This window comes from Kogia breviceps, unplaced genomic scaffold, assembly GCF_026419965.1.
Source record: "Kogia breviceps isolate mKogBre1 unplaced genomic scaffold, mKogBre1 haplotype 1 scaffold_89, whole genome shotgun sequence".
NCBI lineage: Eukaryota > Metazoa > Chordata > Mammalia > Artiodactyla > Physeteridae > Kogia > Kogia breviceps.
The window spans coordinates 499,289-526,039 of NW_026712108.1; positions in this window are offsets into that span (position 1 = coordinate 499,289).

Sequence of the window (26,751 nt, forward strand, 5' to 3'; positions counted from 1 at the left end):
GCCAAAAAGGGCGTATGCGTTTTTTCCTGAATATATTCAGGAAAAAACGCATACGCCCTTTTTGGCCAACCGCATCATTGTCCACGTTCTGGCGCTTTTCATGTGCTATCGGGGCCATTCCGATGTACCCGTTGACATCCGTTTCCTGCAGTTCTGCCTTGCGTTCAGCGCCTCTTCGTAGCCTGACCTCAATATATTTTGGGGCGATAGTTATCGTTTAGAACTCTGCAGGTTTGGGAAGTGCAGGGCCCCTGAGCTCCATTTCCCAAGTCGCTTTTTTGTGAGTGGGACGCAACACGGCTGGATGGCTTCACGCCCTATTGTCGATCCGCGGTGGCAGGCTGAACCGCTGGTGAATTCTTCTTCGTGATGGGAAATGAGAGTGACATGTGCCCGACCAAACACCTCCAGCGAGTCTCTCATTGGTTCCCCCTCTTGCAGTTCATCCTGCGGACAAATTGCAGACGGTACGAAAGAGGCATGGAAAGGCGCCGAGTCTCCAAGTGGGGAGATTGTTAGTAAGGGGGCCTGAATGGAGAACACGAGCACCAGGAGAGGAAAACTGAGGTGAGTTTCAGAAAGCTTTCCCGATCCCACGGTGTAGCATCCGCTGGGTTTCCAATGAGTGCTTTCGCTGTCGGAAGATTGCGTTGAACCTGGAGAGTTGGGAGCCATGGAATGGGGAGCACGCAGGATTCCTTTCAAGGGTCTGCATTTGCTTTCCCAACCTCACCAATCGTCTCAGCCCCAAGAGTGTCCAGCCTTATGTCTTCTGCCGCTGGGGCTGTAGATGTGGTCAATCCTGGTTGCATGCCGGTCCCTGAACGCATTTTGGAAGAATTTCTCTCTGTTTTGCCCTGCTTGTTTCTTCTTTGTGTTGGAAATGTATCCTCAGAATGGGTCTGAGCTGATTTTCCCTGCTGGTTTTAGGCCGCTTTACACACCCTTGATGCACTTACACAGAGATATCAAGACTTAGCTTTTAAGATGCTTACTAGTCGGATAGATACTTGTGCGATGAACAGGGTCTGGTGAGTCCAGTTGATTGAGCAAGGAGTAGGTCGTGTCCATTCCATATTCGGTTTTCGGAAGGGTATCTGTGCTCATTTCAAACTCGAGTTTTATGCGTCACCCCACCTCACCTTTCCCCTGAAGCAGGCATAAGTGTGTTTTCTAAAAGCGTGACTCTGTTCTGTTTGGGGATTCCGTTCATGGGGAGCGATTTTTACATTCCCTCGATAAGTGATATCATAAGTTTCTTTTTTTGTGGGACTTATTTCACTGAGGATGATCGTACCTAAATCCACTCAGGATGCTGCTACCAGCCTCATGACGTGGATTTCATGGCTGAGTGACACTCCATTGGACCTACGTAGCACCACTTGTCCACTTGTCCACTTGTCTTTGTCCACTTGTCCACTCGTCTTTGTCCACTTGGCTCTTTCCTGGGATATGAAACGTGTACCGGAGTGGAGGTTCTTGTCAAGACAGCAGCCCTCAACTTTGGGGTCCCTGTGTCTGGTTGATTTTTTCATTTTCCCAAGGTCAACGCCCATGTGGGGAAGTGCCCTATGCTCTGTGGTTCTGTGTTTGACATGGTTTGGGAAAGAGGATACACTTGTGAAGATTGGCTGTTGGCCATTGACATCCCGCCCATCAGCTTAACAAGGCTCCCTTGACTCCGTGGGCTGTCCTGCCTTTCTGGTTTTTAGACTTTTTTCGCCTGGCCCTTTTGCCCCGGGGTGGGGGGGGGCGAGAGATTTCTTTGTAGTGCTGATTTGCTCTCCCAGGTTGCTTGGTTGGCCAAAAAGGGCGTATGCGTTTTTTCCTGAATATATTCAGGAAAAAACGCATACGCCCTTTTTGGCCAACCGCATCATTGTCCACGTTCTGGCGCTTTTCATGTGCTATCGGGGCCATTCCGATGTACCCGTTGACATCCGTTTCCTGCAGTTCTGCCTTGCGTTCAGCGCCTCTTCGTAGCCTGACCTCAATATATTTTGGGGCGATAGTTATCGTTTAGAACTCTGCAGGTTTGGGAAGTGCAGGGCCCCTGAGCTCCATTTCCCAAGTCGCTTTTTTGTGAGTGGGACGCAACTCGGCTGGATGGCTTCACGCCCTATTGTCGATCCGCGGTGGCAGGCTGAACCGCTGGTGAATTCTTCTTCGTGATGGGAAATGAGAGTGACATGTGCCCGACCAAACACCTCCAGCGAGTCTCTCATTGGTTCCCCCTCTTGCAGTTCATCCTGCGGACAAATTGCAGACGGTACGAAAGAGGCATGGAAAGGCGCCGAGTCTCCAAGTGGGGAGATTGTTAGTAAGGGGGCCTGAATGGAGAACACGAGCACCAGGAGAGGAAAACTGAGGTGAGTTTCAGAAAGCTTTCCCGATCCCACGGTGTAGCATCCGCTGGGTTTCCAATGAGTGCTTTCGCTGTCGGAAGATTGCGTTGAACCTGGAGAGTTGGGAGCCATGGAATGGGGAGCACGCAGGATTCCTTTCAAGGGTCTGCATTTGCTTTCCCAACCTCACCAATCGTCTCAGCCCCAAGAGTGTCCAGCCTTATGTCTTCTGCCGCTGGGGCTGTAGATGTGGTCAATCCTGGTTGCATGCCAGTCCCTGAACGCATTTTGGAAGAATTTCTCTCTGTTTTGCCCTGCTTGTTTCTTCTTTGTGTTGGAAATGTATCCTCAGAATGGGTCTGAGCTGATTTTCCCTGCTGGTTTTAGGCCGCTTTACACACCCTTGATGCACTTACACAGAGATATCAAGACTTAGCTTTTAAGATGCTTACTAGTCGGATAGATACTTGTGCGATGAACAGGGTCTGGTGAGTCCAGTCGATTGAGCAAGGAGTAGGTCGTGTCCATTCCATATTCGGTTTTCGGAAGGGTATCTGTGCTCATTTCAAACTCGAGTTTTATGCGTCACCCCACCTCACCTTTCCCCTGAAGCAGGCATAAGTGTGTTTTCTAAAAGCGTGACTCTGTTCTGTTTGGGGATTCCGTTCATGGGGAGCGATTTTTACATTCCCTCGATAAGTGATATCATAAGTTTCTTTTTTTGTGGGACTTATTTCACTGAGGATGATCGTACCTAAATCCACTCAGGATGCTGCTACCAGCCTCATGACGTGGATTTCATGGCTGAGTGACACTCCATTGGACCTACGTAGCACCACTTGTCCACTTGTCCACTTGTCTTTGTCCACTTGTCCACTCGTCTTTGTCCACTTGGCTCTTTCCTGGGATATGAAACGTGTACCGGAGTGGAGGTTCTTGTCAAGACAGCAGCCCTCAACTTTGGGGTCCCTGTGTCTGGTTGATTTTTTCATTTTCCCAAGGTCAACGCCCATGTGGGGAAGTGCCCTATGCTCTGTGGTTCTGTGTTTGACATGGTTTGGGAAAGAGGATACACTTGTGAAGATTGGCTGTTGGCCATTGACATCCCGCCCATCAGCTTAACAAGGCTCCCTTGACTCCGTGGGCTGTCCTGCCTTTCTGGTTTTTAGACTTTTTTCGCCTGGCCCTTTTGCCCCGGGGTGGGGGGGGGCGAGAGATTTCTTTGTAGTGCTGATTTGCTCTCCCAGGTTGCTTGGTTGGCCAAAAAGGGCGTATGCGTTTTTTCCTGAATATATTCAGGAAAAAACGCATACGCCCTTTTTGGCCAACCGCATCATTGTCCACGTTCTGGCGCTTTTCATGTGCTATCGGGGCCATTCCGATGTACCCGTTGACATCCGTTTCCTGCAGTTCTGCCTTGCGTTCAGCGCCTCTTCGTAGCCTGACCTCAATATATTTTGGGGCGATAGTTATCGTTTAGAACTCTGCAGGTTTGGGAAGTGCAGGGCCCCTGAGCTCCATTTCCCAAGTCGCTTTTTTGTGAGTGGGACGCAACACGGCTGGATGGCTTCACGCCCTATTGTCGATCCGCGGTGGCAGGCTGAACCGCTGGTGAATTCTTCTTCGTGATGGGAAATGAGAGTGACATGTGCCCGACCAAACACCTCCAGCGAGTCTCTCATTGGTTCCCCCTCTTGCAGTTCATCCTGCGGACAAATTGCAGACGGTACGAAAGAGGCATGGAAAGGCGCCGAGTCTCCAAGTGGGGAGATTGTTAGTAAGGGGGCCTGAATGGAGAACACGAGCACCAGGAGAGGAAAACTGAGGTGAGTTTCAGAAAGCTTTCCCGATCCCACGGTGTAGCATCCGCTGGGTTTCCAATGAGTGCTTTCGCTGTCGGAAGATTGCGTTGAACCTGGAGAGTTGGGAGCCATGGAATGGGGAGCACGCAGGATTCCTTTCAAGGGTCTGCATTTGCTTTCCCAACCTCACCAATCGTCTCAGCCCCAAGAGTGTCCAGCCTTATGTCTTCTGCCGCTGGGGCTGTAGATGTGGTCAATCCTGGTTGCATGCCAGTCCCTGAACGCATTTTGGAAGAATTTCTCTCTGTTTTGCCCTGCTTGTTTCTTCTTTGTGTTGGAAATGTATCCTCAGAATGGGTCTGAGCTGATTTTCCCTGCTGGTTTTAGGCCGCTTTACACACCCTTGATGCACTTACACAGAGATATCAAGACTTAGCTTTTAAGATGCTTACTAGTCGGATAGATACTTGTGCGATGAACAGGGTCTGGTGAGTCCAGTTGATTGAGCAAGGAGTAGGTCGTGTCCATTCCATATTCGGTTTTCGGAAGGGTATCTGTGCTCATTTCAAACTCGAGTTTTATGCGTCACCGCACCTCACCTTTCCCCTGAAGCAGGCATAAGTGTGTTTTCTAAAAGCGTGACTCTGTTCTGTTTGGGGATTCCGTTCATGGGGAGCGATTTTTACATTCCCTCGATAAGTGATATCATAAGTTTCTTTTTTTGTGGGACTTATTTCACTGAGGATGATCGTACCTAAATCCACTCAGGATGCTGCTACCAGCCTCATGACGTGGATTTCATGGCTGAGTGACACTCCATTGGACCTACGTAGCACCACTTGTCCACTTGTCCACTTGTCTTTGTCCACTTGTCCACTCGTCTTTGTCCACTTGGCTCTTTCCTGGGATATGAAACGTGTACCGGAGTGGAGGTTCTTGTCAAGACAGCAGCCCTCAACTTTGGGGTCCCTGTGTCTGGTTGATTTTTTCATTTTCCCAAGGTCAACGCCCATGTGTGGAAGTGCCCTATGCTCTGTGGTTCTGTGTTTTACATGGTTTGGGAAAGAGGATACACTTGTGAAGATTGGCTGTTGGCCATTGACATCCCGCCCATCAGCTTAACAAGGCTCCCTTGACTCCGTGGGCTGTCCTGCCTTTCTGGTTTTTAGACTTTTTTTGCCTGGCCCTTTTGCCCCGGGGGGGGGGGCGAGAGATTTCTTTGTAGTGCTGATTTGCTCTCCCAGGTTGCTTGGTTGGCCAAAAAGGGCGTATGCGTTTTTTCCTGAATCCTGAATATATTCAGGAAAAAACGCATACGCCCTTTTTGGCCAACCGCATCATTGTCCACGTTCTGGCGCTTTTCATGTGCTATCGGGGCCATTCCGATGTACCCGTTGACATCCGTTTCCTGCAGTTCTGCCTTGCGTTCAGCGCCTCTTCGTAGCCTGACCTCAATATATTTTGGGGCGATAGTTATCGTTTAGAACTCTGCAGGTTTGGGAAGTGCAGGGCCCCTGAGCTCCATTTCCCAAGTCGCTTTTTTGTGAGTGGGACGCAACACGGCTGGATGGCTTCACGCCCTATTGTCGATCCGCGGTGGCAGGCTGAACCGCTGGTGAATTCTTCTTCGTGATGGGAAATGAGAGTGACATGTGCCCGACCAAACACCTCCAGCGAGTCTCTCATTGGTTCCCCCTCTTGCAGTTCATCCTGCGGACAAATTGCAGACGGTACGAAAGAGGCATGGAAAGGCGCCGAGTCTCCAAGTGGGGAGATTGTTAGTAAGGGGGCCTGAATGGAGAACACGAGCACCAGGAGAGGAAAACTGAGGTGAGTTTCAGAAAGCTTTCCCGATCCCACGGTGTAGCATCCGCTGGGTTTCCAATGAGTGCTTTCGCTGTCGGAAGATTGCGTTGAACCTGGAGAGTTGGGAGCCATGGAATGGGGAGCACGCAGGATTCCTTTCAAGGGTCTGCATTTGCTTTCCCAACCTCACCAATCGTCTCAGCCCCAAGAGTGTCCAGCCTTATGTCTTCTGCCGCTGGGGCTGTAGATGTGGTCAATCCTGGTTGCATGCCAGTCCCTGAACGCATTTTGGAAGAATTTCTCTCTGTTTTGCCCTGCTTGTTTCTTCTTTGTGTTGGAAATGTATCCTCAGAATGGGTCTGAGCTGATTTTCCCTGCTGGTTTTAGGCCGCTTTACACACCCTTGATGCACTTACACAGAGATATCAAGACTTAGCTTTTAAGATGCTTACTAGTCGGATAGATACTTGTGCGATGAACAGGGTCTGGTGAGTCCAGTTGATTGAGCAAGGAGTAGGTCGTGTCCATTCCATATTCGGTTTTCGGAAGGGTATCTGTGCTCATTTCAAACTCGAGTTTTATGCGTCACCGCACCTCACCTTTCCCCTGAAGCAGGCATAAGTGTGTTTTCTAAAAGCGTGACTCTGTTCTGTTTGGGGATTCCGTTCATGGGGAGCGATTTTTACATTCCCTCGATAAGTGATATCATAAGTTTCTTTTTTTGTGGGACTTATTTCACTGAGGATGATCGTACCTAAATCCACTCAGGATGCTGCTACCAGCCTCATGACGTGGATTTCATGGCTGAGTGACACTCCATTGGACCTACGTAGCACCACTTGTCCACTTGTCCACTTGTCTTTGTCCACTTGTCCACTCGTCTTTGTCCACTTGGCTCTTTCCTGGGATATGACACGTGTACCGGAGTGGAGGTTCTTGTCAAGACAGCAGCCCTCAACTTTGGGGTCCCTGTGTCTGGTTGATTTTTTCATTTTCCCAAGGTCAACGTCCATGTGGGGAAGTGCCCTATGCTCTGTGGTTCTGTGTTTGACATGGTTTGGGAAAGAGGATACACTTGTGAAGATTGGCTGTTGGCCATTGACATCCCGCCCATCAGCTTAACAAGGCTCCCTTGACTCCGTGGGCTGTCCTGCCTTTCTGGTTTTTAGACTTTTTTCGCCTGGCCCTTTTGCCCCGGGGGGGGGGGGTGAGAGATTTCTTTGTAGTGCTGATTTGCTCTCCCAGGTTGCTTGGTTGGCCAAAAAGGGCGTATGCGTTTTTTCCTGAATATATTCAGGAAAAAACGCATACGCCCTTTTTGGCCAACCGCATCATTGTCCACGTTCTGGCGCTTTTCATGTGCTATCGGGGCCATTCCGATGTACCCGTTGACATCCGTTTCCTGCAGTTCTGCCTTGCGTTCAGCGCCTCTTCGTAGCCTGACCTCAATATATTTTGGGGCGATAGTTATCGTTTAGAACTCTGCAGGTTTGGGAAGTGCAGGGCCCCTGAGCTCCATTTCCCAAGTCGCTTTTTTGTGAGTGGGACGCAACACGGCTGGATGGCTTCACGCCCTATTGTCGATCCGCGGTGGCAGGCTGAACCGCTGGTGAATTCTTCTTCGTGATGGGAAATGAGAGTGACATGTGCCCGACCAAACACCTCCAGCGAGTCTCTCATTGGTTCCCCCTCTTGCAGTTCATCCTGCGGACAAATTGCAGACGGTACGAAAGAGGCATGGAAAGGCGCCGAGTCTCCAAGTGGGGAGATTGTTAGTAAGGGGGCCTGAATGGAGAACACGAGCACCAGGAGAGGAAAACTGAGGTGAGTTTCAGAAAGCTTTCCCGATCCCACGGTGTAGCATCCGCTGGGTTTCCAATGAGTGCTTTCGCTGTCGGAAGATTGCGTTGAACCTGGAGAGTTGGGAGCCATGGAATGGGGAGCACGCAGGATTCCTTTCAAGGGTCTGCATTTGCTTTCCCAACCTCACCAATCGTCTCAGCCCCAAGAGTGTCCAGCCTTATGTCTTCTGCCGCTGGGGCTGTAGATGTGGTCAATCCTGGTTGCATGCCAGTCCCTGAACGCATTTTGGAAGAATTTCTCTCTGTTTTGCCCTGCTTGTTTCTTCTTTGTGTTGGAAATGTATCCTCAGAATGGGTCTGAGCTGATTTTCCCTGCTGGTTTTAGGCCGCTTTACACACCCTTGATGCACTTACACAGAGATATCAAGACTTAGCTTTTAAGATGCTTACTAGTCGGATAGATACTTGTGCGATGAACAGGGTCTGGTGAGTCCAGTTGATTGAGCAAGGAGTAGGTCGTGTCCATTCCATATTCGGTTTTCGGAAGGGTATCTGTGCTCATTTCAAACTCGAGTTTTATGCGTCACCGCACCTCACCTTTCCCCTGAAGCAGGCATAAGTGTGTTTTCTAAAAGCGTGACTCTGTTCTGTTTGGGGATTCCGTTCATGGGGAGCGATTTTTACATTCCCTCGATAAGTGATATCATAAGTTTCTTTTTTTGTGGGACTTATTTCACTGAGGATGATCGTACCTAAATCCACTCAGGATGCTGCTACCAGCCTCATGACGTGGATTTCATGGCTGAGTGACACTCCATTGGACCTACGTAGCACCACTTGTCCACTTGTCCACTTGTCTTTGTCCACTTGTCCACTCGTCTTTGTCCACTTGGCTCTTTCCTGGGATATGACACGTGTACCGGAGTGGAGGTTCTTGTCAAGACAGCAGCCCTCAACTTTGGGGTCCCTGTGTCTGGTTGATTTTTTCATTTTCCCAAGGTCAACGCCCATGTGGGGAAGTGCCCTATGCTCTGTGGTTCTGTGTTTGACATGGTTTGGGAAAGAGGATACACTTGTGAAGATTGGCTGTTGGCCATTGACATCCCGCCCATCAGCTTAACAAGGCTCCCTTGACTCCGTGGGCTGTCCTGCCTTTCTGGTTTTTAGACTTTTTTCGCCTGGCCCTTTTGCCCCGGGGTGGGGGGGGGCGAGAGATTTCTTTGTAGTGCTGATTTGCTCTCCCAGGTTGCTTGGTTGGCCAAAAAGGGCGTATGCGTTTTTTCCTGAATATATTCAGGAAAAAACGCATACGCCCTTTTTGGCCAACCGCATCATTGTCCACGTTCTGGCGCTTTTCATGTGCTATCGGGGCCATTCCGATGTACCCGTTGACATCCGTTTCCTGCAGTTCTGCCTTGCGTTCAGCGCCTCTTCGTAGCCTGACCTCAATATATTTTGGGGCGATAGTTATCGTTTAGAACTCTGCAGGTTTGGGAAGTGCAGGGCCCCTGAGCTCCATTTCCCAAGTCGCTTTTTTGTGAGTGGGACGCAACACGGCTGGATGGCTTCACGCCCTATTGTCGATCCGCGGTGGCAGGCTGAACCGCTGGTGAATTCTTCTTCGTGATGGGAAATGAGAGTGACATGTGCCCGACCAAACACCTCCAGCGAGTCTCTCATTGGTTCCCCCTCTTGCAGTTCATCCTGCGGACAAATTGCAGACGGTACGAAAGAGGCATGGAAAGGCGCCGAGTCTCCAAGTGGGGAGATTGTTAGTAAGGGGGCCTGAATGGAGAACACGAGCACCAGGAGAGGAAAACTGAGGTGAGTTTCAGAAAGCTTTCCCGATCCCACGGTGTAGCATCCGCTGGGTTTCCAATGAGTGCTTTCGCTGTCGGAAGATTGCGTTGAACCTGGAGAGTTGGGAGCCATGGAATGGGGAGCACGCAGGATTCCTTTCAAGGGTCTGCATTTGCTTTCCCAACCTCACCAATCGTCTCAGCCCCAAGAGTGTCCAGCCTTATGTCTTCTGCCGCTGGGGCTGTAGATGTGGTCAATCCTGGTTGCATGCCAGTCCCTGAACGCATTTTGGAAGAATTTCTCTCTGTTTTGCCCTGCTTGTTTCTTCTTTGTGTTGGAAATGTATCCTCAGAATGGGTCTGAGCTGATTTTCCCTGCTGGTTTTAGGCCGCTTTACACACCCTTGATGCACTTACACAGAGATATCAAGACTTAGCTTTTAAGATGCTTACTAGTCGGATAGATACTTGTGCGATGAACAGGGTCTGGTGAGTCCAGTTGATTGAGCAAGGAGTAGGTCGTGTCCATTCCATATTCGGTTTTCGGAAGGGTATCTGTGCTCATTTCAAACTCGAGTTTTATGCGTCACCGCACCTCACCTTTCCCCTGAAGCAGGCATAAGTGTGTTTTCTAAAAGCGTGACTCTGTTCTGTTTGGGGATTCCGTTCATGGGGAGCGATTTTTACATTCCCTCGATAAGTGATATCATAAGTTTCTTTTTTTGTGGGACTTATTTCACTGAGGATGATCGTACCTAAATCCACTCAGGATGCTGCTACCAGCCTCATGACGTGGATTTCATGGCTGAGTGACACTCCATTGGACCTACGTAGCACCACTTGTCCACTTGTCCACTTGTCTTTGTCCACTTGTCCACTCGTCTTTGTCCACTTGGCTCTTTCCTGGGATATGACACGTGTACCGGAGTGGAGGTTCTTGTCAAGACAGCAGCCCTCAACTTTGGGGTCCCTGTGTCTGGTTGATTTTTTCATTTTCCCAAGGTCAACGCCCATGTGGGGAAGTGCCCTATGCTCTGTGGTTCTGTGTTTGACATGGTTTGGGAAAGAGGATACACTTGTGAAGATTGGCTGTTGGCCATTGACATCCCGCCCATCAGCTTAACAAGGCTCCCTTGACTCCGTGGGCTGTCCTGCCTTTCTGGTTTTTAGACTTTTTTCGCCTGGCCCTTTTGCCCCGGGGTGGGGGGGGGCGAGAGATTTCTTTGTAGTGCTGATTTGCTCTCCCAGGTTGCTTGGTTGGCCAAAAAGGGCGTATGCGTTTTTTCCTGAATATATTCAGGAAAAAACGCATACGCCCTTTTTGGCCAACCGCATCATTGTCCACGTTCTGGCGCTTTTCATGTGCTATCGGGGCCATTCCGATGTACCCGTTGACATCCGTTTCCTGCAGTTCTGCCTTGCGTTCAGCGCCTCTTCGTAGCCTGACCTCAATATATTTTGGGGCGATAGTTATCGTTTAGAACTCTGCAGGTTTGGGAAGTGCAGTGCCCCTGAGCTCCATTTCCCAAGTCGCTTTTTTGTGAGTGGGACGCAACACGGCTGGATGGCTTCACGCCCTATTGTCGATCCGCGGTGGCAGGCTGAACCGCTGGTGAATTCTTCTTCGTGATGGGAAATGAGAGTGACATGTGCCCGACCAAACACCTCCAGCGAGTCTCTCATTGGTTCCCCCTCTTGCAGTTCATCCTGCGGACAAATTGCAGACGGTACGAAAGAGGCATGGAAAGGCGCCGAGTCTCCAAGTGGGGAGATTGTTAGTAAGGGGGCCTGAATGGAGAACACGAGCACCAGGAGAGGAAAACTGAGGTGAGTTTCAGAAAGCTTTCCCGATCCCACGGTGTAGCATCCGCTGGGTTTCCAATGAGTGCTTTCGCTGTCGGAAGATTGCGTTGAACCTGGAGAGTTGGGAGCCATGGAATGGGGAGCACGCAGGATTCCTTTCAAGGGTCTGCATTTGCTTTCCCAACCTCACCAATCGTCTCAGCCCCAAGAGTGTCCAGCCTTATGTCTTCTGCCGCTGGGGCTGTAGATGTGGTCAATCCTGGTTGCATGCCAGTCCCTGAACGCATTTTGGAAGAATTTCTCTCTGTTTTGCCCTGCTTGTTTCTTCTTTGTGTTGGAAATGTATCCTCAGAATGGGTCTGAGCTGATTTTCCCTGCTGGTTTTAGGCCGCTTTACACACCCTTGATGCACTTACACAGAGATATCAAGACTTAGCTTTTAAGATGCTTACTAGTCGGATAGATACTTGTGCGATGAACAGGGTCTGGTGAGTCCAGTTGATTGAGCAAGGAGTAGGTCGTGTCCATTCCATATTCGGTTTTCGGAAGGGTATCTGTGCTCATTTCAAACTCGAGTTTTATGCGTCACCGCACCTCACCTTTCCCCTGAAGCAGGCATAAGTGTGTTTTCTAAAAGCGTGACTCTGTTCTGTTTGGGGATTCCGTTCATGGGGAGCGATTTTTACATTCCCTCGATAAGTGATATCATAAGTTTCTTTTTTTGTGGGACTTATTTCACTGAGGATGATCGTACCTAAATCCACTCAGGATGCTGCTACCAGCCTCATGACGTGGATTTCATGGCTGAGTGACACTCCATTGGACCTACGTAGCACCACTTGTCCACTTGTCCACTTGTCTTTGTCCACTTGTCCACTCGTCTTTGTCCACTTGGCTCTTTCCTGGGATATGAAACGTGTACCGGAGTGGAGGTTCTTGTCAAGACAGCAGCCCTCAACTTTGGGGTCCCTGTGTCTGGTTGATTTTTTCATTTTCCCAAGGTCAACGCCCATGTGGGGAAGTGCCCTATGCTCTGTGGTTCTGTGTTTGACATGGTTTGGGAAAGAGGATACACTTGTGAAGATTGGCTGTTGGCCATTGACATCCCGCCCATCAGCTTAACAAGGCTCCCTTGACTCCGTGGGCTGTCCTGCCTTTCTGGTTTTTAGACTTTTTTCGCCTGGCCCTTTTGCCCCGGGGGGGGGGGGGCGAGAGATTTCTTTGTAGTGCTGATTTGCTCTCCCAGGTTGCTTGGTTGGCCAAAAAGGGCGTATGCGTTTTTTCCTGAATATATTCAGGAAAAAACGCATACGCCCTTTTTGGCCAACCGCATCATTGTCCACGTTCTGGCGCTTTTCATGTGCTATCGGGGCCATTCCGATGTACCCGTTGACATCCGTTTCCTGCAGTTCTGCCTTGCGTTCAGCGCCTCTTCGTAGCCTGACCTCAATATATTTTGGGGCGATAGTTATCGTTTAGAACTCTGCAGGTTTGGGAAGTGCAGGGCCCCTGAGCTCCATTTCCCAAGTCGCTTTTTTGTGAGTGGGACGCAACACGGCTGGATGGCTTCACGCCCTATTGTCGATCCGCGGTGGCAGGCTGAACCGCTGGTGAATTCTTCTTCGTGATGGGAAATGAGAGTGACATGTGCCCGACCAAACACCTCCAGCGAGTCTCTCATTGGTTCCCCCTCTTGCAGTTCATCCTGCGGACAAATTGCAGACGGTACGAAAGAGGCATGGAAAGGCGCCGAGTCTCCAAGTGGGGAGATTGTTAGTAAGGGGGCCTGAATGGAGAACACGAGCACCAGGAGAGGAAAACTGAGGTGAGTTTCAGAAAGCTTTCCCGATCCCACGGTGTAGCATCCGCTGGGTTTCCAATGAGTGCTTTCGCTGTCGGAAGATTGCGTTGAACCTGGAGAGTTGGGAGCCATGGAATGGGGAGCACGCAGGATTCCTCTCAAGGGTCTGCATTTGCTTTCCCAACCTCACCAATCGTCTCAGCCCCAAGAGTGTCCAGCCTTATGTCTTCTGCCGCTGGGGCTGTAGATGTGGTCAATCCTGGTTGCATGCCAGTCCCTGAACGCATTTTGGAAGAATTTCTCTCTGTTTTGCCCTGCTTGTTTCTTCTTTGTGTTGGAAATGTATCCTCAGAATGGGTCTGAGCTGATTTTCCCTGCTGGTTTTAGGCCGCTTTACACACCCTTGATGCACTTACACAGAGATATCAAGACTTAGCTTTTAAGATGCTTACTAGTCGGATAGATACTTGTGCGATGAACAGGGTCTGGTGAGTCCAGTTGATTGAGCAAGGAGTAGGTCGTGTCCATTCCATATTCGGTTTTCGGAAGGGTATCTGTGCTCATTTCAAACTCGAGTTTTATGCGTCACCCCACCTCACCTTTCCCCTGAAGCAGGCATAAGTGTGTTTTCTAAAAGCGTGACTCTGTTCTGTTTGGGGATTCCGTTCATGGGGAGCGATTTTTACATTCCCTCGATAAGTGATATCATAAGTTTCTTTTTTTGTGGGACTTATTTCACTGAGGATGATCGTACCTAAATCCACTCAGGATGCTGCTACCAGCCTCATGACGTGGATTTCATGGCTGAGTGACACTCCATTGGACCTACGTAGCACCACTTGTCCACTTGTCCACTTGTCCACTCGTCTTTGTCCACTTGGCTCTTTCCTGGGATATGAAACGTGTACCGGAGTGGAGGTTCTTGTCAAGACAGCAGCCCTCAACTTTGGGGTCCCTGTGTCTGGTTGATTTTTTCATTTTCCCAAGGTCAACGCCCATGTGGGGAAGTGCCCTATGCTCTGTGGTTCTGTGTTTGACATGGTTTGGGAAAGAGGATACACTTGTGAAGATTGGCTGTTGGCCATTGACATCCCGCCCATCAGCTTAACAAGGCTCCCTTGACTCCGTGGGCTGTCCTGCCTTTCTGGTTTTTAGACTTTTTTCGCCTGGCCCTTTTGCCCCGGGGTGGGGGGGGCGAGAGATTTCTTTGTAGTGCTGATTTGCTCTCCCAGGTTGCTTGGTTGGCCAAAAAGGGCGTATGCGTTTTTTCCTGAATATATTCAGGAAAAAACGCATACGCCCTTTTTGGCCAACCGCATCATTGTCCACGTTCTGGCGCTTTTCATGTGCTATCGGGGCCATTCCGATGTACCCGTTGACATCCGTTTCCTGCAGTTCTGCCTTGCGTTCAGCGCCTCTTCGTAGCCTGACCTCAATATATTTTGGGGCGATAGTTATCGTTTAGAACTCTGCAGGTTTGGGAAGTGCAGGGCCCCTGAGCTCCATTTCCCAAGTCGCTTTTTTGTGAGTGGGACGCAACACGGCTGGATGGCTTCACGCCCTATTGTCGATCCGCGGTGGCAGGCTGAACCGCTGGTGAATTCTTCTTCGTGATGGGAAATGAGAGTGACATGTGCCCGACCAAACACCTCCAGCGAGTCTCTCATTGGTTCCCCCTCTTGCAGTTCATCCTGCGGACAAATTGCAGACGGTACGAAAGAGGCATGGAAAGGCGCCGAGTCTCCAAGTGGGGAGATTGTTAGTAAGGGGGCCTGAATGGAGAACACGAGCACCAGGAGAGGAAAACTGAGGTGAGTTTCAGAAAGCTTTCCCGATCCCACGGTGTAGCATCCGCTGGGTTTCCAATGAGTGCTTTCGCTGTCGGAAGATTGCGTTGAACCTGGAGAGTTGGGAGCCATGGAATGGGGAGCACGCAGGATTCCTTTCAAGGGTCTGCATTTGCTTTCCCAACCTCACCAATCGTCTCAGCCCCAAGAGTGTCCAGCCTTATGTCTTCTGCCGCTGGGGCTGTAGATGTGGTCAATCCTGGTTGCATGCCAGTCCCTGAACGCATTTTGGAAGAATTTCTCTCTGTTTTGCCCTGCTTGTTTCTTCTTTGTGTTGGAAATGTATCCTCAGAATGGGTCTGAGCTGATTTTCCCTGCTGGTTTTAGGCCGCTTTACACACCCTTGATGCACTTACACAGAGATATCAAGACTTAGCTTTTAAGATGCTTACTAGTCGGATAGATACTTGTGCGATGAACAGGGTCTGGTGAGTCCAGTTGATTGAGCAAGGAGTAGGTCGTGTCCATTCCATATTCGGTTTTCGGAAGGGTATCTGTGCTCATTTCAAACTCGAGTTTTATGCGTCACCGCACCTCACCTTTCCCCTGAAGCAGGCATAAGTGTGTTTTCTAAAAGCGTGACTCTGTTCTGTTTGGGGATTCCGTTCATGGGGAGCGATTTTTACATTCCCTCGATAAGTGATATCATAAGTTTCTTTTTTTGTGGGACTTATTTCACTGAGGATGATCGTACCTAAATCCACTCAGGATGCTGCTACCAGCCTCATGACGTGGATTTCATGGCTGAGTGACACTCCATTGGACCTACGTAGCACCACTTGTCCACTTGTCCACTTGTCTTTGTCCACTTGTCCACTCGTCTTTGTCCACTTGGCTCTTTCCTGGGATATGAAACGTGTACCGGAGTGGAGGTTCTTGTCAAGACAGCAGCCCTCAACTTTGGGGTCCCTGTGTCTGGTTGATTTTTTCATTTTCCCAAGGTCAACGCCCATGTGGGGAAGTGCCCTATGCTCTGTGGTTCTGTGTTTGACATGGTTTGGGAAAGAGGATACACTTGTGAAGATTGGCTGTTGGCCATTGACATCCCGCCCATCAGCTTAACAAGGCTCCCTTGACTCCGTGGGCTGTCCTGCCTTTCTGGTTTTTAGACTTTTTTCGCCTGGCCCTTTTGCCCCGGGGGGGGGGGCGAGAGATTTCTTTGTAGTGCTGATTTGCTCTCCCAGGTTGCTTGGTTGGCCAAAAAGGGCGTATGCGTTTTTTCCTCAATATATTCAGGAAAAAACGCATACGCCCTTTTTGGCCAACCGCATCATTGTCCACGTTCTGGCGCTTTTCATGTGCTATCGGGGCCATTCCGATGTACCCGTTAACATCCGTTTCCTGCAGTTCTGCCTTGCGTTCAGCGCCTCTTCGTAGCCTGACCTCAATATATTTTGGGGCGATAGTTATCGTTTAGAACTCTGCAGGTTTGGGAAGTGCAGTGCCCCTGAGCTCCATTTCCCAAGTCGCTTTTTTGTGAGTGGGACGCAACACGGCTGGATGGCTTCACGCCCTATTGTCGATCCGGGGTGGCAGGCTGAACCGCTGGTGAATTCTTCTTCGTGATGGGAAATGAGAGTGACATGTGCCCGACCAAACACCTCCAGCGAGTCTCTCATTGGTTCCCCCTCTTGCAGTTCATCCTGCGGACAAATTGCAGACGGTACGAAAGAGGCATGGAAAGGCGCCGAGTCTCCAAGTGGGGAGATTGTTAGTAAGGGGGCCTGAATGGAGAACACGAGCACCAGGAGATGAAAACTGAGGTGAGTTTCAGAAAGCTTTCCCGATCCCACGGTGTAGCATCCGCTGGGTTTCCAATGAGTGCTTTCGCTGTCGGAAGATTGCGTTGAACCTGGAGAGTTGGGACCCATGGAATGGGGAGCACGCAGGATTCCTTTCAAGGGTCTGCATTTGCTTTCCCAACCTCACCAATCGTCTCAGCCCCAAGAGTGTCCAGCCTTATGTCTTCTGCCGCTGGGGCTGTAGATGTGGTCAATCCTGGTTGCATGCCAGTCCCTGAACGCATTTTGAAAGAATTTCTCTCTGTTTTGCCCTGCTTGTTTCTTCTTTATGTTGGAAATGTATCCTCAGAATGGGTCTGAGCTGATTTTCCCTGCTGGTTTTAGGCCGCTTTACACACACTTGATGCACTTACACAGAGATATCAAGACTTAGCTTTTAAGATGCTTACTAGTCGGATAGATACTTGTGCGATGAACAGGGTCTGGTGAGTCCAGTTGATTGAGCAAGGAGTAGGTCGTGTCCATTCCATATTCGGTTTTCGGAAGGGTATCTGTGCTCATTTCAAACTCGAGTTTTATGCGTCACCCCACCTCACCTTTCCCCTGAAGCAGGCATAAGTTTGTTTTCTAAAAGCGTGACTCTGTTCTGTTTGGGGATTCAGTGCATGGGGAGCGATTTTTACATTCCCTCGATAAGTGATATCATAAGTTTCTTTTTTTGTGGGACGTATTTCACTGAGGATGATCGTACCTAAATCCACTCAGGATGCTGCTACCAGCCTCATGACGTGGATTTCATGGCTGAGTGACACTCCATTGGACCTACGTAGCACCACTTGTCCACTTGTCTTTGTCCACTTGTCCACTCGTCTTTGTCCACTTGGCTCTTTCCTGGGATATGAAACGTGTACCGGAGTGGAGGTTCTTGTCAAGACAGCAGCCCTCAACTTTGGGGTCCCTGTGTCTGGTTGATTTTTTCATTTTCCCAAGGTCAACGCCCATGTGTGGAAGTGCCCTATGCTCTGTGGTTCTGTGTTTTCCATGGTTTGGGAAAGAGGATACACTTGTGAAGATTGGCTGTTGGCCATTGACATCCCGCCCATCAGCTTAACAAGGCTCCCTTGGCTCCGTGGCCTGTCCTGCCTTTCTGGTTTTTAGACTTTTTTCGCCTGGCCCTTTTGCCCCGGGGGGGGGGCGAGAGATTTCTTTGTAGTGCTGATTTGCTCTCCCAGGTTGCTTGGTTGGCCAAAAAGGGCGTATGCGTTTTTTCCTGAATATATTCAGGAAAAAACGCATACGCCCTTTTTGGCCAACCGCATCATTGTCCACGTTCTGGCGCTTTTCATGTGCTATCGGGGCCATTCCGATGTAGCCGTTGACATCCGTTTCCTGCAGTTCTGCCTTGCGTTCAGCGCCTCTTCGTAGCCTGACCTCAATATATTTTGGGGCGATAGTTATCGTTTAGAACTCTGCAGGTTTGGGAAGTGCAGTGCCCCTGAGCTCCATTTCCCAAGTCGCTTTTTTGTGAGTGGGACGCAACACGGCTGGATGGCTTCACGCCCTATTGTCGATCCGGGGTGGCAGGCTGAACCGCTGGTGAATTCTTCTTCGTGATGGGAAATGAGAGTGACATGTGCCCGACCAAACACCTCCAGCGAGTCTCTCATTGGTTCCCCCTCTTGCAGTTCATCCTGCGGACAAATTGCAGACGGTACGAAAGAGGCATGGAAAGGCGCCGAGTCTCCAAGTGGGGAGATTGTTAGTAAGGGGGCCTGAATGGAGAACACGAGCACCAGGAGATGAAAACTGAGGTGAGTTTCAGAAAGCTTTCCCGATCCCACGGTGTAGCATCCGCTGGGTTTCCAATGAGTGCTTTCGCTGTCGGAAGATTGCGTTGAACCTGGAGAGTTGGGACCCATGGAATGGGGAGCACGCAGGATTCCTTTCAAGGGTCTGCATTTGCTTTCCCAACCTCACCAATCGTCTCAGCCCCAAGAGTGTCCAGCCTTATGTCTTCTGCCGCTGGGGCTGTAGATGTGGTCAATCCTGGTTGCATGCCAGTCCCTGAACGCATTTTGGAAGAATTTCTCTCTGTTTTGCCCTGCTTGTTTCTTCTTTATGTTGGAAATGTATCCTCAGAATGGGTCTGAGCTGATTTTCCCTGCTGGTTTTAGGCCGCTTTACACACACTTGATGCACTTACACAGAGATATCAAGACTTAGCTTTGAAGATGCTTACTAGTCGGATAGATTCTTGTGCGATGAACAGGGTCTGGTGAGTCCAGTTGATTGAGCAAGGAGTAGGTCGTGTCCATTCCATATTCGGTTTTCGGAAGGGTATCTGTGCTCATTTCAAACTCGAGTTTTATGCGTCACCCCACCTCACCTTTCCCGTGAAGCAGGCATAAGTGTGTTTTCTAAAACCGTGACTCTGTTCTGTTTGGGGATTCAGTGCATGGGGAGCGATTTTTACATTCCCTCGATAAGTGATATCATAAGTTTGTTTTTTTGTGGGACTTATTTCACTGAGGATGATCGTACCTAAATCCACTCAGGATGCTGCTACCAGCCTCATGACGTGGATTTCATGGCTGAGTGACACTCCATTGGACCTACGTAGCACCACTTGTCCACTTGTCCACTTGTCTTTGTCCACTTGTCCACTCGTCTTTGTCCACTTGGCTCTTTCCTGGGATATGAAACGTGTACCGGAGTGGAGGTTCTTGTCAAGACAGCAGCCCTCAACTTTGGGGTCCCTGTGTCTGGTTGATTTTTTCATTTTCCCAAGGTCAACGCCCATGTGTGGAAGTGCCCTATGCTCTGTGGTTCTGTGTTTTCCATGGTTTGGGAAAGAGGATACACTTGTGAAGATTGGCTGTTGGCCATTGACATCCCGCCCATCAGCTTAACAAGGCTCCCTTGGCTCCGTGGCCTGTCCTGCCTTTCTGGTTTTTAGACTTTTTTCGCCTGGCCCTTTTGCCCCGGGGGGGGGGGCGAGAGATTTCTTTGTAGTGCTGATTTGCTCTCCCAGGTTGCTTGGTTGGCCAAAAAGGGCGTATGCGTTTTTTCCTGAATATATTCAGGAAAAAACGCATACGCCCTTTTTGGCCAACCGCATCATTGTCCACGTTCTGGCGCTTTTCATGTGCTATCGGGGCCATTCCGATGTAGCCGTTGACATCCGTTTCCTGCAGTTCTGCCTTGCGTTCAGCGCCTCTTCGTAGCCTGACCTCAATATATTTTGGGGCGATAGTTATCGTTTAGAACTCTGCAGGTTTGGGAAGTGCAGTGCCCCTGAGCTCCATTTCCCAAGTCGCTTTTTTGTGAGTGGGACGCAACACGGCTGGATGGCTTCACGCCCTATTGTCGATCCGGGGTGGCAGGCTGAACCGCTGGTGAATTCTTCTTCGTGATGGGAAATGAGAGTGACATGTGCCCGACCAAACACCTCCAGCGAGTCTCTCATTGGTTCCCCCTCTTGCAGTTCATCCTGCGGACAAATTGCAGACGGTACGAAAGAGGCATGGAAAGGCGCCGAGTCTCCAAGTGGGGAGATTGTTAGTAAGGGGGCCTGAATGGAGAACACGAGCACCAGGAGATGAAAACTGAGGTGAGTTTCAGAAAGCTTTCCCGATCCCACGGTGTAGCATCCGCTGGGTTTCCAATGAGTGCTTTCGCTGTCGGAAGATTGTGTTGAACCTGGAGAGTTGGGACCCATGGAATGGGGAGCACGCAGGATTCCTTTCAAGGGTCTGCATTTGCTTTCCCAACCTCACCAATCGTCTCAGCCCCAAGAGTGTCCAGCCTTATGTCTTCTGCCGCTGGGGCTGTAGATGTGGTCAATCCTGGTTGCATGCCAGTCCCTGAACGCATTTTGGAAGAATTTCTCTCTGTTTTGCCCTGCTTGTTTCTTCTTTATGTTGGAAATGTATCCTCAGAATGGGTCTGAGCTGATTTTCCCTGCTGGTTTTAGGCCGCTTTACACACACTTGATGCACTTACACAGAGATATCAAGACTTAGCTTTGAAGATGCTTACTAGTCGGATAGATTCTTGTGCGATGAACAGGGTCTGGTGAGTCCAGTTGATTGAGCAAGGAGTAGGTCGTGTCCATTCCATATTCGGTTTTCGGAAGGGTATCTGTGCTCATTTCAAACTCGAGTTTTATGCGTCACCCCACCTCACCTTTCCCGTGAAGCAGGCATAAGTGTGTTTTCTAAAACCGTGACTCTGTTCTGTTTGGGGATTCAGTGCATGGGGAGCGATTTTTACATTCCCTCGATAAGTGATATCATAAGTTTGTTTTTTTGTGGGACTTATTTCACTGAGGATGATCGTACCTAAATCCACTCAGGATGCTGCTACCAGCCTCATGACGTGGATTTCATGGCTGAGTGACACTCCATTGGACCTACGTAGCACCACTTGTCCACTTGTCCACTTGTCTTTGTCCACTTGTCCACTCGTCTTTGTCCACTTGGCTCTTTCCTGGGATATGAAACGTGTACCGGAGTGGAGGTTCTTGTCAAGACAGCAGCCCTCAACTTTGGGGTCCCTGTGTCTGGTTGATTTTTTCATTTTCCCAAGGTCAACGCCCATGTGTGGAAGTGCCCTATGCTCTGTGGTTCTGTGTTTTCCATGGTTTGGGAAAGAGGATACACTTGTGAAGATTGGCTGTTGGCCATTGACATCCCGCCCATCAGCTTAACAAGGCTCCCTTGACTCCGTGGCCTGTCCTGCCTTTCTGGTTTTTAGACTTTTTTCGCCTGGCCCTTTTGCCCCGCGGGGGGCGAGAGATTTCTTTGTAGTGCTGATTTGCTCTCCCAGGTTGCTTGGTTGGCCAAAAAGGGCGTATGCGTTTTTTCCTGAATATATTCAGGAAAAAACGCATACGCCCTTTTTGGCCAACCGCATCATTGTCCACGTTCTGGCGCTTTTCATGTGCTATCGGGGCCATTCCGATGTACCCGTTAACATCCGTTTCCTGCAGTTCTACCTTGCGTTCAGCGCCTCTTCGTAGCCTGACCTCAATATATTTTGGGGCGATAGTTATCGTTTAGAACTCTGCAGGTTTGGGAAGTGCAGTGCCCCTGAGCTCCATTTCCCAAGTCGCTTTTTTGTGAGTGGGACGCAACACGGCTGGATGGCTTCACGCCCTATTGTCGATCCGGGGTGGCAGGCTGAACCGCTGGTGAATTCTTCTTCGTGATGGGAAATGAGAGTGACATGTGCCCGACCAAACACCTCCAGCGAGTCTCTCATTGGTTCCCCCTCTTGCAGTTCATCCTGCGGACAAATTGAAGACGGTACGAAAGAGGCATGGAAAGGCGCCGAGTCTCCAAGTGGGGAGATTGTTAGTAAGGGGGCCTGAATGGAGAACACGAGCACCAGGAGATGAAAACTGAGGTGAGTTTCAGAAAGCTTTCCCGATCCCACGGTGTAGCATCCGCTGGGTTTCCAATGAGTGCTTTCGCTGTCGGAAGATTGCGTTGAACCTGGAGAGTTGGGACCCATGGAATGGGGAGCACGCAGGATTCCTTTCAAGGGTCTGCATTTGCTTTCCCAACCTCACCAATCGTCTCAGCCCCAAGAGTGTCCAGCCTTATGTCTTCTGCCGCTGGGGCTGTAGATGTGGTCAATCCTGGTTGCATGCCAGTCCCTGAACGCATTTTGGAAGAATTTCTCTCTGTTTTGCCCTGCTTGTTTCTTCTTTATGTTGGAAATGTATCCTCAGAATGGGTCTGAGCTGATTTTCCCTGCTGGTTTTAGGCCGCTTTACACACACTTGATGCACTTACACAGAGATATCAAGACTTAGCTTTTAAGATGCTTACTAGTCGGATAGATACTTGTGCGATGAACAGGGTCTGGTGAGTCCAGTTGATTGAGCAAGGAGTAGGTCGTGTCCATTCCATATTCGGTTTTCGGAAGGGTATCTGTGCTCATTTCAAACTCGAGTTTTATGCGTCACCCCACCTCACCTTTCCCCTGAAGCAGGCATAAGTGTGTTTTCTAAAAGCGTGACTCTGTTCTGTTTGGGGATTCAGTGCATGGGGAGCGATTTTTACATTCCCTCGATAAGTGATATCATAAGTTTGTTTTTTTGTGGGACTTATTTCACTGAGGATGATCGTACCTAAATCCACTCAGGATGCTGCTACCAGCCTCATGACGTGGATTTCATGGCTGAGTGACACTCCATTGGACCTACGTAGCACCACTTGTCCACTTGTCCACTTGTCTTTGTCCACTTGTCCACTCGTCTTTGTCCACTTGGCTCTTTCCTGGGATATGACACGTGTACCGGAGTGGAGGTTCTTGTCAAGACAGCAGCCCTCAACTTTGGGGTCCCTGTGTCTGGTTGATTTTTTCATTTTCCCAAGGTCAACGCCCATGTGTGGAAGTGCCCTATGCTCTGTGGTTCTGTGTTTTACATGGTTTGGGAAAGAGGATACACTTGTGAAGATTGGCTGTTGGCCATTGACATCCCGCCCATCAGCTTAACAAGGCTCCCTTGGCTCCGTGGCCTGTCCTGCCTTTCTGGTTTTTAGACTTTTTTCGCCAGGCCCTTTTGCCCCAGGGGGGGGCGAGAGATTTCTTTGTAGTGCTGATTTGCTCTCCCAGGTTGCTTGGTTGGCCAAAAAGGGCGTATGCGTTTTTTCCTGAATATATTCAGGAAAAAACGCATACGCCCTTTTTGGCCAACCGCATCATTGTCCACGTTCTGGCGCTTTTCATGTGCTATCGGGGCCATTCCGATGTAGCCGTTGACATCCGTTTCCTGCAGTTCTGCCTTGCGTTCAGCGCCTCTTCGTAGCCTGACCTCAATATATTTTGGGGCGATAGTTATCGTTTAGAACTCTGCAGGTTTGGGAAGTGCAGTGCCCCTGAGCTCCATTTCCCAAGTCGCTTTTTTGTGAGTGGGACGCAACACGGCTGGATGGCTTCACGCCCTATTGTCGATCCGGGGTGGCAGGCTGAACCGCTGGTGAATTCTTCTTCGTGATGGGAAATGAGAGTGACATGTGCCCGACCAAACACCTCCAGCGATTCTCTCATTGGTTCCCCCTCTTGCAGTTCATCCTGCGGACAAATTGCAGACGGTACGAAAGAGGCATGGAAAGGCGCCGAGTCTCCAAGTGGGGAGATTGTTAGTAAGGGGGCCTGAATGGAGAACACGAGCACCAGGAGATGAAAACTGAGGTGAGTTTCAGAAAGCTTTCCCGATCCCACGGTGTAGCATCCGCTGGGTTTCCAATGAGTGCTTTCGCTGTCGGAAGATTGCGTTGAACCTGGAGAGTTGGGAGCCATGGAATGGGGAGCACGCAGGATTCCTTTCAAGGGTCTGCATTTGCTTTCCCAACCTCACCAATCGTCTCAGCCCCAAGAGTGTCCAGCCTTATGTCTTCTGCCGCTGGGGCTGTAGATGTGGTCAATCCTGGTTGCATGCCAGTCCCTGAACGCATTTTGGAAGAATTTCTCTCTGTTTTGCCCTGCTTGTTTCTTCTTTATGTTGGAAATGTATCCTCAGAATGGGTCTGAGCTGATTTTCCCTGCTGGTTTTAGGCCGCTTTACACACACTTGATGCACTTACACAGAGATATCAAGACTTAGCTTTTAAGATGCTTACTAGTCGGATAGATACTTGTGCGATGAACAGGGTCTGGTGAGTCCAGTTGATTGAGCAAGGAGTAGGTCGTGTCCATTCCATATTCGGTTTTCGGAAGGGTATCTGTGCTCATTTCAAACTCGAGTTTTATGCGTCACCCCACCTCACCTTTCCCCTGAAGCAGGCATAAGTGTGTTTTCTAAAAGTGTGACTCTGTTCTGTTTGGGGATTCAGTGCATGGGGAGCGATTTTTACATTCCCTCGATAAGTGATATCATAAGTTTCTTTTTTTGTGGGACTTATTTCACTGAGGATGATCGTACCTAAATCCACTCAGGATGCTGCTACCAGCCTCATGACGTGGATTTCATGGCTGAGTGACACTCCATTGGACCTACGTAGCACCACTTGTCCACTTGTCCACTTGTCTTTGTCAACTTGTCCACTCGTCTTTGTCCACTTGGCTCTTTCCTGGGATATGACACGTGTACCGGAGTGGAGGTTCTTGTCAAGACAGCAGCCCTCAACTTTGGGGTCCCTGTGTCTGGTTGATTTTTTCATTTTCCCAAGGTCAACGCCCATGTGTGGAAGTGCCCTATGCTCTGTGGTTCTGTGTTTTACATGGTTTGGGAAAGAGGATACACTTGTGAAGATTGGCTGTTGGCCATTGACATCCCGCCCATCAGCTTAACAAGGCTCCCTTGGCTCCGTGGCCTGTCCTGCCTTTCTGGTTTTTAGACTTTTTTCGCCAGGCCCTTTTGCCCCAGGGGGGGGCGAGAGATTTCTTTGTAGTGCTGATTTGCTCTCCCAGGTTGCTTGGTTGGCCAAAAAGGGCGTATGCGTTTTTTCCTCAATATATTCAGGAAAAAACGCATACGCCCTTTTTGGCCAACCGCATCATTGTCCACGTTCTGGCGCTTTTCATGTGCTATCGGGGCCATTCCGATGTACCCGTTGACATCCGTTTCCTGCAGTTCTGCCTTGCGTTCAGCGCCTCTTCGTAGCCTGACCTCAATATATTTTGGGGCGATAGTTATCGTTTAGAACTCTGCAGGTTTGGGAAGTGCAGTGCCCCTGAGCTCCATTTCCCAAGTCGCTTTTTTGTGAGTGGGACGCAACACGGCTGGATGGCTTCACGCCCTATTGTCGATCCGGGGTGGCAGGCTGAACCGCTGGTGAATTCTTCTTCGTGATGGGAAATGAGAGTGACATGTGCCCGACCAAACACCTCCAGCGATTCTCTCATTGGTTCCCCCTCTTGCAGTTCATCCTGCGGACAAATTGCAGACGGTACGAAAGAGGCATGGAAAGGCGCCGAGTCTCCAAGTGGGGAGATTGTTAGTAAGGGGGCCTGAATGGAGAACACGAGCACCAGGAGATGAAAACTGAGGTGAGTTTCAGAAAGCTTTCCCGATCCCACGGTGTAGCATCCGCTGGGTTTCCAATGAGTGCTTTCGCTGTCGGAAGATTGCGTTGAACCTGGAGAGTTGGGAGCCATGGAATGGGGAGCACGCAGGATTCCTTTCAAGGGTCTGCATTTGCTTTCCCAACCTCACCAATCGTCTCAGCCCCAAGAGTGTCCAGCCTTATGTCTTCTGCCGCTGGGGCTGTAGATGTGGTCAATCCTGATTGCATGCCAGTCCCTGAACGCATTTTGGAAGAATTTCTCTCTGTTTTGCCCTGCTTGTTTCTTCTTTATGTTGGAAATGTATCCTCAGAATGGGTCTGAGCTGATTTTCCCTGCTGGTTTTAGGCCGCTTTACACACACTTGATGCACTTACACAGAGATATCAAGACTTAGCTTTTAAGATGCTTACTAGTCGGATAGATTCTTGTGCGATGAACAGGGTCTGGTGAGTCCAGTTGATTGAGCAAGGAGTAGGTCGTGTCCATTCCATATTCGGTTTTCGGAAGGGTATCTGTGCTCATTTCAAACTCGAGTTTTATGCGTCACCCCACCTCACCTTTCCCCTGAAGCAGGCATAAGTGTGTTTTCTAAAAGCGTGACTCTGTTCTGTTTGGGGATTCAGTGCATGGGGAGCGATTTTTACATTCCCTCGATAAGTGATATCATAAGTTTGTTTTTTTGTGGGACTTATTTCACTGAGGATGATCGTACCTAAATCCACTCAGGATGCTGCTACCAGCCTCATGACGTGGATTTCATGGCTGAGTGACACTCCATTGGACCTACGTAGCACCACTTGTCCACTTGTCCACTTGTCTTTGTCCACTTGTCCACTCGTCTTTGTCCACTTGGCTCTTTCCTGGGATATGAAACGTGTACCGGAGTGGAGGTTCTTGTCAAGACAGCAGCCCTCAACTTTGGGGTCCCTGTGTCTGGTTGATTTTTTCATTTTCCCAAGGTCAACGCCCATGTGTGGAAGTGCCCT